The following is a 12,578-nucleotide window of genomic DNA, read 5'->3' on the forward strand; positions in this document are numbered from 1 at the left end:
AGGATCATGTCATCTGCAAACAGAGAGAGTTTCACTTCTTCTTTTCCTATCTGGATTCCTTTTACTTCTTTTTCTGCCCTGATTGCTGTGGCCAACACTTCCAAAACTATGTTGAATAGTAGTGGTGAGAGTGGGCACCCTTGTCTTGTTCCTGATTTCAGGGGAAATGCTTTCAATTTTTCACCATTGAGGGTGATGCTTGCTGTGGGTTTGTCATATATAGCTTTTATTATGTTGAGGTATGTTCCTTCTATTCCTGCTTTCTGGAGAGTTTTAATCATAAATGGATGTTGAATTTTGTCAAAGGCTTTTTCTGCATCTATTGAGATAATCATATGGTTTTTATCTTTCAATTTGTTAATGTGGTGTATTACATTGATTGATTTGCGGATATTAAAGAATCCTTGCATTCCTGGGATAAAGCCCACTTGGTCATGGTGTATGATTTTTTTAATATGATGTTGGATTCTGTTTGCTAGAATTTTGTTAAGGATTTTTGCGTCTATGTTCATCAGTGATATTGGCCTGTAGTTCTCTTTTTTTGTGGCATCTTTGTCTGGTTTTGGAATTAGGGTGATGGTGGCCTCATAGAATGAGTTTGGAAGTTTACCTTCTTCTGCAATTTTCTGGAAGAGTTTGAGTAAGATAGGTGTTAGCTCTTCCCTAAATTTTTGGTAGAATTCAGCTGTGAAGCCATCTGGTCCTGGGCTTTTGTTTGCTGGAAGATTTCTGATTACAGTTTCGATTTCCTTGCTTGTGATGGGTTTGTTAATACTTAGGAGTATATCTACCTAAAGAAACAAAAGACCTATACATAGAAAACTATAAAACACTGATGAAAGAAATCAAAGAGGACACAAACAGATGGAGAAATATACCGTGTTCATGGATTGGAAGAAGTCAATATTGTCAAAATGGCTATACTACCCAAAGCAATCTATAGATTCAATGCAATCCCTATCAAGCTACCAACGGTATTTTTCACAGAACTAGAACAAATAATCTCACAATTTGTATGGAAATACAAGAAACCTTGAATAGCCAAAGTAACCTTGAGAAAGAAGAATGGAACTGGAGGAATCAATCTGCCTGACTTCAGACTATACTACAAAGCCACAGTCATCAAGACAGTATGGTACTGGCACAAAGACAGAAGTATAGATCAATGGAACAGAATAGAAAGCCCAGAGATAAATCCACGAACCTATGGTCACCTTATCTTCGACAAAGGAGGCAAGGATATACAATGGAAAAAAGACAACCTCTTTAACAAGTGGTGCTGGGAAAACTGGTCAACCACCTGTAAAAGAATGAAACTAGAACACTTTCTAACACCATACACAAAAATAAACTCAAAATGGATTAAAGATCTAAATGTAAGACCAGAAACTATAAAACTCCTAGAGGAGAACATAGGCAAAACACTCTCTGACATAAATCACAGCAGGATCCTCTATGACCCACATCCCAGAATTTTAGAAACAAAAGCAAAAATAAACAAATGGGACCTAATGAAACTTAAAAGCTTTTGTACAACAAGGGAAACTATAAGCAAGGTGAAAAGACAGCCCTCAGATTGGGAGAAAATAATAGCAAATGAAGCAACAGACAAAGGATTAATTTCAAAAATATACAAGCAACTCCTCCAGCTCAACTCCAGAAAAATAAATGACCCAATCAAAAAATGGGCCAAAGAACTAAACAGACATTTCTCCAAGGAAGACATACGGATGGCTAAAAAGCACATGAAAAGATGCTCAACATCACTCATTATCAGAGAAATGCAAATCAAAACCACAATGAGGTACCATTACACGCCAGTCAGGATGGCTGCTATCCAAAAGTCTACAAGCAATAAATGCTGGAGAGGGTGTGGAGAAAAGGGAACCCTCTTACACTGTTGGTGGGAATGCAAACTAGTACAGCCGCTATGGAAAACAGTGTGGAGATTTCATAAAAAACTGGAAATAGAACTGCCATATGACCCAGCAATACCACTTCTAGGCATATACACCAAGGAAACCAGATCTGAAAGAGACACGTGCACCCCAATGTTCATCGCAGCACTGTTTATAATTGCCAGGACATGGAAGCAACCTAGATGCCCATCAGCAGATGAATGGATGAGGAAGCTGTGGTACATATACACCATGGAATATTACTCAGCCGTTAAAAAGAATTCATTTGAATCAGTTCTAATGAGATGGATGAAACTGGAGCCCATTATACAGAGCGAAGTAAGCCAGAAAGATAAAGACCATTACAGTATACTAACACATATATATGGAATTTAGAAAGATGGTAACGATAACCCTATATGCAAAAAAAGAAAAAGAGACTCAGATGTATAGAACAGACTTGTGGACTCTGTGGGAGAACCCGGGGGTGGGGTGTTTCGAGAGAACAGCATCGAAACATGTATATCTAGGGTGAAACAGATCACCAGCCCAGGTTGGATGCATGAGACAAGTGCTCAGGCCTGGTGCACTGGGAGGACCCAGAGGGATTGGGTGGAGAGGGAGGTGGGAGGAGGGACCGGGATGGGGAATACATGTAAATCCATGGCTAATTCAATGTATGACAAAAACCACTGCAATGCTGTAAAGTAATTAGCCTCCAACTAATAAAAATAAATGGGAAAAATAAATAAATAAATAAATAAAATGATAGCTGATTTTTTGAAAGTTGTTTCATAGAAATCCTTTGAAGCATTACCATGATGTACCAAACCAAACTAAATTTTGAAGCCAAACAGATTAATAGGGTTCATTCCTTAAATGCTAAAAATACTTTTAATAAATACTGCACTGATTTTGAAACATGCAAGATTTTAAATTTCTAATAATTCTGTGGCAATTCAATTTATTATTTCCTTTTTGATAATTGTATTTCAATATTGAGAATTTATTATACATTATTTCCTAGATGTGTCTTATATACTTTCTTGCATGAGTGGATCAAGAAACTTTAAGATGGCTAAACTAGAGGAGCCAAGACATGTAGGCATGCCAGTAGCCCACATGGATATGGAAAAAAACACGAATATTTTTATGAGCCATTTTTCCACAAGTGTATATCCAGGCTAATCAGTCCATTACCCTGTCTTTGATGAGAAATAAATTGTACGTTCTGGTGAAGTGTCATCCCAACTGTGCACTTCTTAAATGAATGGACAGATTGAAGAACACGATAAATACTTATCATATAATGGTGTAAATGATAACTTCCATGTTTCATTCAAGATATGCTGTTGCATTTTACCATCAGCTTTCACATTTATCTTCTTGGGTTCATGATTTCCTCTCTGATTAAGATCCATTTTCTCCTCATCAGTCAGCATGTTCACATTGGTCTGTGTGCACTTTAATGTTTTATAAAGCCATTGAAAACGTAATGTTACTTTTGAAATCCTAACTGCACATTTTGGTGAACCTGTATTACTATTTTTTTCTTCACTGTCTTTGGTGGATTCATATGTCTGTCTTACAGTGTCCTAAGATCCCCCTAAAAACAAGCCTCTAAACTGACCGTATTCAGTGCCAAGGCAGAGCATGAGGATTCTGCTCGGCACTAAGTCTGCATGAATGTGCAGCTGGCTTTCATATCTACATGTAATTACCTCTATGTCCCTTTTGCCTTTTAGAGTCTCCTGAGAAATATCCTAATGTGAAGGTAAAAACGTTTATGCTTTTATCTTGAATTATGAACTGTGCATTGTATCATATGTACATTGTTTATTAGTCAACTTGTTTCCAAACCCATTCAGCAGGACGTCGGAGTGAAAGATTCAGTTCCTAATAAAGCAGTCAGAATGAAGGATGCACGAACATCTAATTCAGGTATATTTTGCAATACACACTTAACTCTGGTTCCTGCCTTGCAAGCTGATGCTTTACCAAAGTCCCTTCAGGAAAGAGGGACACTGAAATGTTTGAGATGCTAGCTCTTTGTACTCCTAACTTCTTTTTGCAAATTTAACTGAAGAATTGGACAAACATAGGGCAAATGTTATTATTGGTATCCATGTTTTAGAAGAAAAGATATTCACAAGCATATGAACAAGAAATGTTTAAAATGTAAGCTTGAACTCAAGATGTTTCTGTATATGTTTCGTTATGCATTAAATTCTGTTTGGAATCTCTATACTCTCAGCAATTCTCAGAGATTAATTATTAGACCCTAAGATTTTTCCAGTGTCCAAAAATGTGTATCTGAACTCTGACCTTTCCCTAGAGTAAAGCTTCACTTGCTAATATGTCAGTTGTATTTCAGCTTATAATTATTTCATTTTAGTGTTCTTACACAGATGAATGTAGGCCAATGAGATGTTTTGATTAGCAGACTGTGTGTGTGTGTGTTTGTGTTGTCTTTGATTATTAGAAGTAGGAGAAATAATCATACCTTAGATTCGACAGACATAATCTTTCAGAACAGTGATTCTGAAAGTTTTTGGCTTTAGGATCCTTTTATACTTCTAAAAATTATTGAGAATTCCAAGGAACTTTGTTCATTGTTGTTCACTGTATTGGAAAGTAGAAAAACTTAAAATACAAGCACACACCATCATAGTTGCTAATTCCATTAGTCCTTAGTTTATGATATCACATATCGTGTCTCTGAAGAATGCCACTCTGCCCGCAGAACAGCATGAGAATGGAAGTAACGTTTAGTGTTGTTGTGAAAAGAGTTCTGACCTCTTGGACCCCCTGACCCGATGGGTCTCTGGACTTCAGCGATTCTGAGGGGACACTTGAGAACCACTGTTTTAAACCATTGAAGTGGTTGGATGTAAAATTATCAAGGGGCCCTTGTGTTGACACAGGGTTTTAAGTTTCACTTTTACATTTCTTGCTCGTTTCTTTGACTTCTCTCAAGAAATTCAGATCTAACAGTTTTAGTTTTTTGAGGTGTATTCATTCCTGTCTCATGGTCCTCTGTGCTCTTTGGATCCAGTGTTGTCCTAGACTTACCTATTTTCACATGGAAACAATTAGTCACACACGAGGCTCTCATTTCTTATATAAGTGTATGATGTTTTTGTTTAGTCACTAAGTCGTGTTCAACCACTGCGACCTCATGGACTGTAGCCTGCCAGGATCCTCTGTCCAAGAGATTTTCCAGGCAAGAGGCAAGCGTACTGGAGTGGGTTGCCATTTCCTTCTCCAGGGTATGATGTTTCTCCAAGGCTTTAAAAATGAGTTCTGAAGATATATGTACATTGAGGAAAGACCGTCTCATTGAAATTAAAGTAGTTGTTGATGGTGGTGGTGTTCAGTTCCTAAGTCGTGCCCGACTCTTTGTGACCCCATGGACTGCAGCCAGGCCTCTCTGTTCCTCACCATCTCCTGGAGTTCACCCAAGTTCCTGTCCATTGAATCAGCAGTGCTGTCCAACCATCTCATCCTCTGCCACCCCTCTTCTTGCCCTCCCCTTCTCATCCTGCCCTCAGTCTTTCCCAACATCAGGTGCTTTTCTAGTGAGCCAGCTGTTCGCATCAGGTGTGCAAAGTATTGAAGCTTCAGCTTCAGCATCAGTCCTTCCAATGAATATTCAGGGTTGATTTCCTTTAGGATTGACTGGTTTGATCTCTTTGCTGTCCAAGGGACTCTCAAGAGTCTTCTCCAGCACCACAATTTGAAAGCATCAATTCTTCGGCACTCAGTCTTCTTTATGGTCCAACTCTCACATGTGACTACTGAAAAATACCAGACCTTTGACTGTATGGACCTTTGTCAGCAAAGGTGATGTCTTTGCTTTTCAATATGTTGTCTAGGTTTCTACCGTTAATTAAAGTAGTACCATTCATTGAAAGTGTTTCTAAAACCTTGGTCTCTAGAACACACAATATCATCATGCAAAATTAAATGTAAAATAAATTAGAGATAAATTTTGTTACTAAAACATTTGTATGTTGATGGAAAATAGTAATAAAGTTCTTATGAAATACAGAGTATATAATAAAGATTGAGTGAATCAAAGTAATGCTAGAAAATTGAAAAGTAGAAGAAATGAGACATGCTAGTTAACATCTCTTCATGAATGACAGTGACATGTAAGATAGAGTTACCTCTGAAGTGTAGTGAGTTTCAGGGGAAGGAGGATGTGGAACTGATTCTCTGAAGAAAGACTTTGTACGAGGTAGTCAGAGTTGTGTTCTTACTCAGATCCTGATAAATGGAGACTTTGTTTTCACATTTTTCAGACTGGGATTCGACTACTTTGAGCCTCAATAGTGAGACTTGTCAAAGAGCCGGGCATTTGAAAGTTGATGATCAGCGTCCGTTGGTGTCCCAACTGGTGACCAAAAGTCAGTCAGCACCCACAGAACTCGGACAGAAGACCGCAACAGATAAAGAAAAGATGAAAAACGCAGCGATGTTTCTGGTAGGGAATTCCATGCCCCATCACCCGGGCCGGTCTCCGCTGCCAGAAAGCAGAGAAAGCAAACAAGGTAATGCAGAAGCCCAGGGCACTCAGCCATGCGCCACCTGGGCACAGTCTTACCATCATTCTGACGGATCCGGATTCGATTTTGTGGCAAAACCTGCCTGTGCTGACTCCTTTTATGCAACCTACAGCCAAACAGTACCTCTTGGCAAGGTGTCTGCATTCTCCCTGTGACCATAAGAGTATAATAAATAACAAAGAGAGTTTGGAGGAAGCAAGTTTGTTTAGGCTAGTATTTCGCATACATCTGAGAGTGGATAGCAGGATCATATTTAGAACTCTGGGACTCTTTGTGAAATCTAGGTAGACAAGTAATTATTGAAAAAAATAAAGACTATTTATACTAAGTTGATTTTTAACAGCTTGTCCTCTGCAGTCTAGAAGCCAAGAGGATAGACATGTCAAGAAATAATTTACAGTTTAGATGTATATCTATCACTGGAGAAGTCTATAAAGATACACTAGAAAAATCTATAAAGTACTAAGGTAGCTACAAGGAAAGAGATACCTATTTATCTGGGGAAAGATAGCTGTAATCAGGGGCAACTTCACAAAGCAGGTTGAGTCTTAAAAGATGAAAAGTAATTTGTCAGAAGAGTACAGGGAAGCATTTCAGATGAAGGAATTGATAAAAGCATAAAAAGGAAGAGGAATTTGTAAACTAAGAATAATAATGTAGTTGAAGCTTGGCATGTTGTTAAAAGGTACTGTGATGAAGTAGAGAAGAGAATATACTGTGACTTTATATGTCTGCCCTGTATTTTGAAATTCTGTTTGGTTTCTGATTGTTTTTTTCACTGATGCTTGCGTGAATTCATGAATGAATCTTTGAGGTGTTTGTGTCCCTGTATCCTGGTGACATCTGGTGTTTCTCAGATGGTTTGTTGAAGTTTTTGATCATTGGAAGTATTTCTTAAACAAGTAAATATTCATCTGAAGATAAATTTCGACTTAAGCTGTCATTTGGTACAATGTTTTAAATCTGTGTTTTAAATAAAGATTGTTTTTTTGTCTACATATTCTAAGTAATTTTAACTAAACATGCAGATTTGTCAGGAGAACTAGACATAGAAGAACAAGAAAAACTTCATGGAAATGAAAATAACTATTCACAGGTAAGGAAAACTATAAATTTAAATTTCTGGTTTAATACCATTTTCTATGCTTTACCAACACAATACAGTGTGTAACAGAGTCCATAACAAATAAAATCGCATTTCAAAATTACCCTTTTAGAAATGATAGATAATAATTGAATAATTTTAATTTTAATTTAGTAGTTTTTATATTACTTAATATAATAATTTAATTTAATAGTTTCATAATTTAATAGTTTTTATAGCACTTTAATTATAGAACTTAAAATACTGTTAGAATCTATTAGAATTTATAGCTCGTCTTTGGAATTGAGGGAAAAAATTTCCTGACTTGTTTACTTCTTCCATTTTTATAACTTCATTACATGATTAAGAAGGTGATATATCAAAGACTGAATTGTAAGATTAAGCAGTTGAAATTATGAACAATATGACAGCCCCTGACCTAGATACATGTAAAGAGAAATCATTCCCAGTGGCTCAAGGTTTTCCATTAAAATCGCCAGTCACTGACTCCAAGATGAAAGATTCGTTCTGCCTGTGATCTCGGCATAATTGACTTAGGGATGAACATTCAGGGAGAGAGTGGGGTCATAGAATCAACCCAGTTGCTTATTAAGAGAATCGAACCTTCTAGATTGGACCTTTGTTTTTAGGGTACAAATAATAACGTTCTAATATTTCAGGGTGGGAAATCAGTAGATATTACTAAAAATGCTTTATCCACTTTCTTTGGCGGATATTAGAACATAATATAACTGAATGTCGGGGCTTCCTGGGTAGCTCATCTGGTAAAGAATCTGCCTGCAGTGCAGGAGACCCCGTTCAATTCCTGGGTCGAGAAATTTCCCTGGACAAGGGATAGGGTACCCACTCTAGTATTGTCGGGCTTCCCTGGCGGCTCAGACAGTAAAGAATCCACCTACAATGTGGGAGACCTGGGTTCGATCCCTGGGTTGGGAAGGCATGGGTTGAGGAGGGTGGGGCAACCCACTGAAGTCTTCTTGCTTGGAGAATCCCCGTGGACAGAGGAGCCTGGTCGACTACAGTCCTTGGGGTCGCAAAGAGTCAGACACGACTTAGCACACACATAACTGAATGTAAGCAGGCAATATGTATTGATGTATAGCACTATCATAATATATAATTTACATGAAAATTTAGGAATTGGTTCCTCTTTCTGATTAGTGTTAATTGATTTTGGCTCCTGGTCATATAAAGTTTGTCTGTTCTCCAGATATTAGTCCTTAAAAAAGAAAACCAAAAACCTTAACAGACATGCTGTAGGGACTCCCTATATACGGTATCGTGAGGTGAACTATTTTTAAGGGAAGAAGCATTTATAACATTAAAAATCATCTAATTCATTTTTGGTAGATTTAACATGTATGAATTGTTTAATTCAGTCAAGCAGTGACAAAATTGGGTTTGTGAGTTAATGTTTTTCTCCTATTTTCCGGTAAGGCAAGTTATTTTTCACTTCTTAGTTGTGATCTGGAGATTTGTGAGTGGTTACATATAAAGTAAGAAGTTTAACAGTGAAATTTTAATGATTTTCTGATTTTTATTTATCCATACTGGATTAGTTAAGGATTATATTATTTTGCACACATGTACCCTGACAGAAAAGACTCCTGAAAATCAAATCAACCCAATTAATCTTCCACTTTTGCAGCTGCAAAAATTGCCTCAAGAACCAGAAATGAATAAGGAATGTGGTAGACAGGACAGATCTGTATGTTCAGGGCCTCCTTGTGTGGAGAAGTATGAAAAAATGTGGATCAAACAAGGCAAATTAGAATGCAAAGATAAGTTAAAACCATCACAATGACTTAAAGCAGAAGTTAGGTGAAGTTTGTGAGAAATACAAAATTATCATCTGTCCTAAGGAGGAGCCACTATATGATCACCTTAAAGAAGGAGCAAACAGAAAGGAAATACCTCCTAACATGACAAATAATATACCTGATTGTGGGGAGAAAGATGCATTTGGAGTATCTGTCTCTCTAGTATTCCAAGTATGTCCTGAACAAAAAGAACCCAGTCTCGAAAATAGTTTTTGGTCGCATGAACTATGGGTCCACAGGATACGGTTGTCAGTCATCTTCCAAGCTTTGTTTTAGTGAAAATAAAATAGACCTTGAAAGTGATAAACTAGATATTGAACATGTGTTTATCAAAAATGAGGAGAGTTTTTATAATGATGCAGAAAATAAAAAAGTATGGGACCAGGTAGTTACATTTGAAGTGAAAGATGACCAAGAGTTTGATATGCAAATCTCAGACAATATGAGGCAAAATCCCATGAATCGGAGATTAGACATTGGACAGACACGCCAGTCTAGTCTGTGGCTTGTCTGCTCCGGTAAGATGAAACACATAATTCAAATACAAAGTCACGGTCCTCCTGTCATGAAAAATACTGATAAGAAAAGCAAACCAATACAGGACTGGTTCCAGAAGCTACTGCATGCAGGTAATTGCAGTGCTAGTGACCATGAAAGCATGGAACCCGAATTTGAAAATGGGAATTCTCCACCAAATAGTCACAGAGCATCCAAAGTGTATCTAAGTGAAGAATGACAGAAGGATATGCAGAGGTTTAAGAATGAAATAGACATGTTACAAGTAGTGTTGTTAGCTTTGGAAAAAGAGAAAATTCAGCTTCCAAAAGAGGTAGAGGCTCATTTGCTCTTGCTTTGGTTTTTCCCTTTCTGGATGATCTGGTCCATTTTGATTTTCTACTTATGAATAAAGTGGGGTCATCTAAATAGGTAACTGTGTAGAAATAGATTATTTCTGCCATCCAAATAATAGGAATTCAGGAAAAAGTTTTCATAGCTTTTGTCCTTCAATCAATCAATCTGTCTCTGTCAGTCTTTCATATGGACTGGGAAACTCATTTAGCTCCATACCATGTGACCTTCTGAGCCAGAATAAGCACCAAGGAAAGTGTTGAAGGAGTATGATCAACTAGGGTTTTGCAGTTGTTGTTTTTTTTAACTCTTTTGGATTAAATATAAGTTGTATTTCCACAGAATGGGAAGAAAGCAGAAACTGAGAGAGGGACATGAACACGTGTTCCCTCTAATCTCTTCATTGTGGTTGAATATGTGTGATCTTCTCTGCTTTCTGCAGTCCCTGGGCACTTAGATTTCCAACATGGCCACTTCAGGATGTTTTTAATAACAAATACATGCACTCCCACATATGCTTTAATCACCACTCGCAGATGTCTCTCTTGAGAGAGACCGCTTCACTGTGTTGTTTACTAAAATGTATTAAGTTTTGACATGTGTGATTTTGTCACCTAGGTAGTATGTGTGTGTGAGAGTTGGTCAGTCGTGTCTGACTCTTTGTGACCCCATGGACTGTAGCTGGCCAGGCTGCCCTGTCCACGGATTTCTCCAGGCCAGAATATCATTGGAGTGGATAGCCGTTCCCTTCTCCACGGGATCTTCCCAACCCAGGGATTGAAGCCAGGTCTCCTGCCTTGCAGGCAGATTCTTTAACCTCTGAGCCACCAGGGAAGCCCGTAGATAGTATAAACTCTCAGCAAAAAAAAAAAAAAAAAAAGAGAGAGAGAAAAATCAAGTGTTTATCGCCAAAGGAAAAACTGAGATTTGAGATGCTGTGAGATTTTTCTTTCTTCAGTAGTACGTTTTTAAACGTGCTTGCTCTTCTGTGTAAGACGAAAAATGTAGCTCTTCTCCATTAAAGAAAAAGGAGAATGAACCCTTCCCCCAATTAATGAATTAAATTACTTTGCCAAAGTCACGGTTTGAACTTACCTGATCCATTTGAGGAATTCATTTGGTAATTATCAGATTCAAGATGACAGAATTGTATCATCTCTTTTGGTGCCATAAAATGTTCAGGAATGCCACTTTAGGGGCTTTGAACAAATCGTTTAACCTTTTTTTATTTTAAAACAGTTATTGGTAAATAGTGGGGCAAAGGTAGATAGTAATTTCTATACCTTCTAGCTATAAAATTGGATGGTTATTGAATGTGGAATTGGGAAGCATTCCTTATATTCCAGAATTCCACACTAACTAACACCTCCTCAGTTTCATTCTGCTCCTTGTGTTTTGGTAAACTTTGGGTCATATATTTCAGTGAACACCATCAGGTTTTTGCTGTCTCCTGGATCCAAATGAAAAAAGAATTGGAAAAGGCAGTGGGGAAAGAATAGCTTTAGTGCAGAAAGAAGAAAGCTTCTTTTCTGTTTCTGAGGCACTAAGGTGTCACATCCTCTACATCTGACTGTTCAATGGAAAATCCAGGTGGTAAAGACCGAAGAGGACATATGTGATGTGTTTTTATTTCTCTATCTCTGCCAGTCAGTTGGGGAAGACTGGATGGGAATAATTGTATCTTATTAAGAAAGCCTTTCTTGAAATTTTGGGAATTTTGTTTCTTTCCCTCAAACAGAAAGAAGCACATTTTACAAAACTTTCAGTGACTTGTGATAAAATTAATGTAAGCACAAAAATATTTTTATCACTTAAAATCCGGGCAAATGCTGAGTCAAATAATAAATTGAAAACAGAGTCTTTAGAATTAAGTAATAGCAATTACTCTTCGTGTCAAACTTTCATTAAAGGTTGAAGAAGAAAAGAAGCACAAAAGTAGTGAAGTGGAAGTATCAGACAATGTATGCGATGCTGCTGATGAGAGTGGATTGATTCAGCAGAGAAAGAGTGGAGGAAATAACAATCAGGAGTTTCCTGCTATGGAGAATAAAGGTTCTGATAGGTAAGCCTATATCAATATTTAACAGTAGGTCATTTGTTATTTTCCTGTAAAATGATTTCTAACTTGAGCTAATGTTTGTGATTTATGAATTTTATATTTTACTAGGGATATAGTTATTTTGAATACTCTTATCCTTTAGCCTTAATACTAGTTACTTTGTTAACCTACCACCATGTTACATATTAGAGTATTCTGGACTTAACTGCATACTTGCCTTAACCAGTATGTTGTATATTTAAATTTATTTTATGTCACTAATGAGCATCCTTTCATTTC

The 12,578-nt window shown here is 37.3% G+C and overlaps 1 long non-coding RNA gene across 3 annotated transcripts in view; it reads left to right on the forward strand.

Moving 5' to 3' along the window:
* Nucleotides 1-12,572, forward strand: part of LOC110122936 (uncharacterized) — a 28,359-nt gene extending 15,787 nt beyond the window's left edge. For 2 of the 3 annotated variants that reach the window (XR_011486201.1, XR_011486203.1), the window contains exons 3-6: nucleotides 3,644-3,672; nucleotides 3,767-3,839; nucleotides 6,203-7,562; nucleotides 12,151-12,572. This is a non-coding gene — a long non-coding RNA (uncharacterized lncRNA). The remainder of the gene's footprint in view (nucleotides 1-3,643; nucleotides 3,673-3,766; nucleotides 3,840-6,202; nucleotides 7,563-12,150) is intronic. The other variant, XR_011486202.1, reaches the window with a different exon arrangement.
* Nucleotides 12,573-12,578: the final 6 nt, after the last annotated feature.

Source organism: Odocoileus virginianus, unplaced genomic scaffold, assembly GCF_023699985.2.
Source record: "Odocoileus virginianus isolate 20LAN1187 ecotype Illinois unplaced genomic scaffold, Ovbor_1.2 Unplaced_Scaffold_42, whole genome shotgun sequence".
Classification (NCBI taxonomy): domain Eukaryota; kingdom Metazoa; phylum Chordata; class Mammalia; order Artiodactyla; family Cervidae; genus Odocoileus; species Odocoileus virginianus.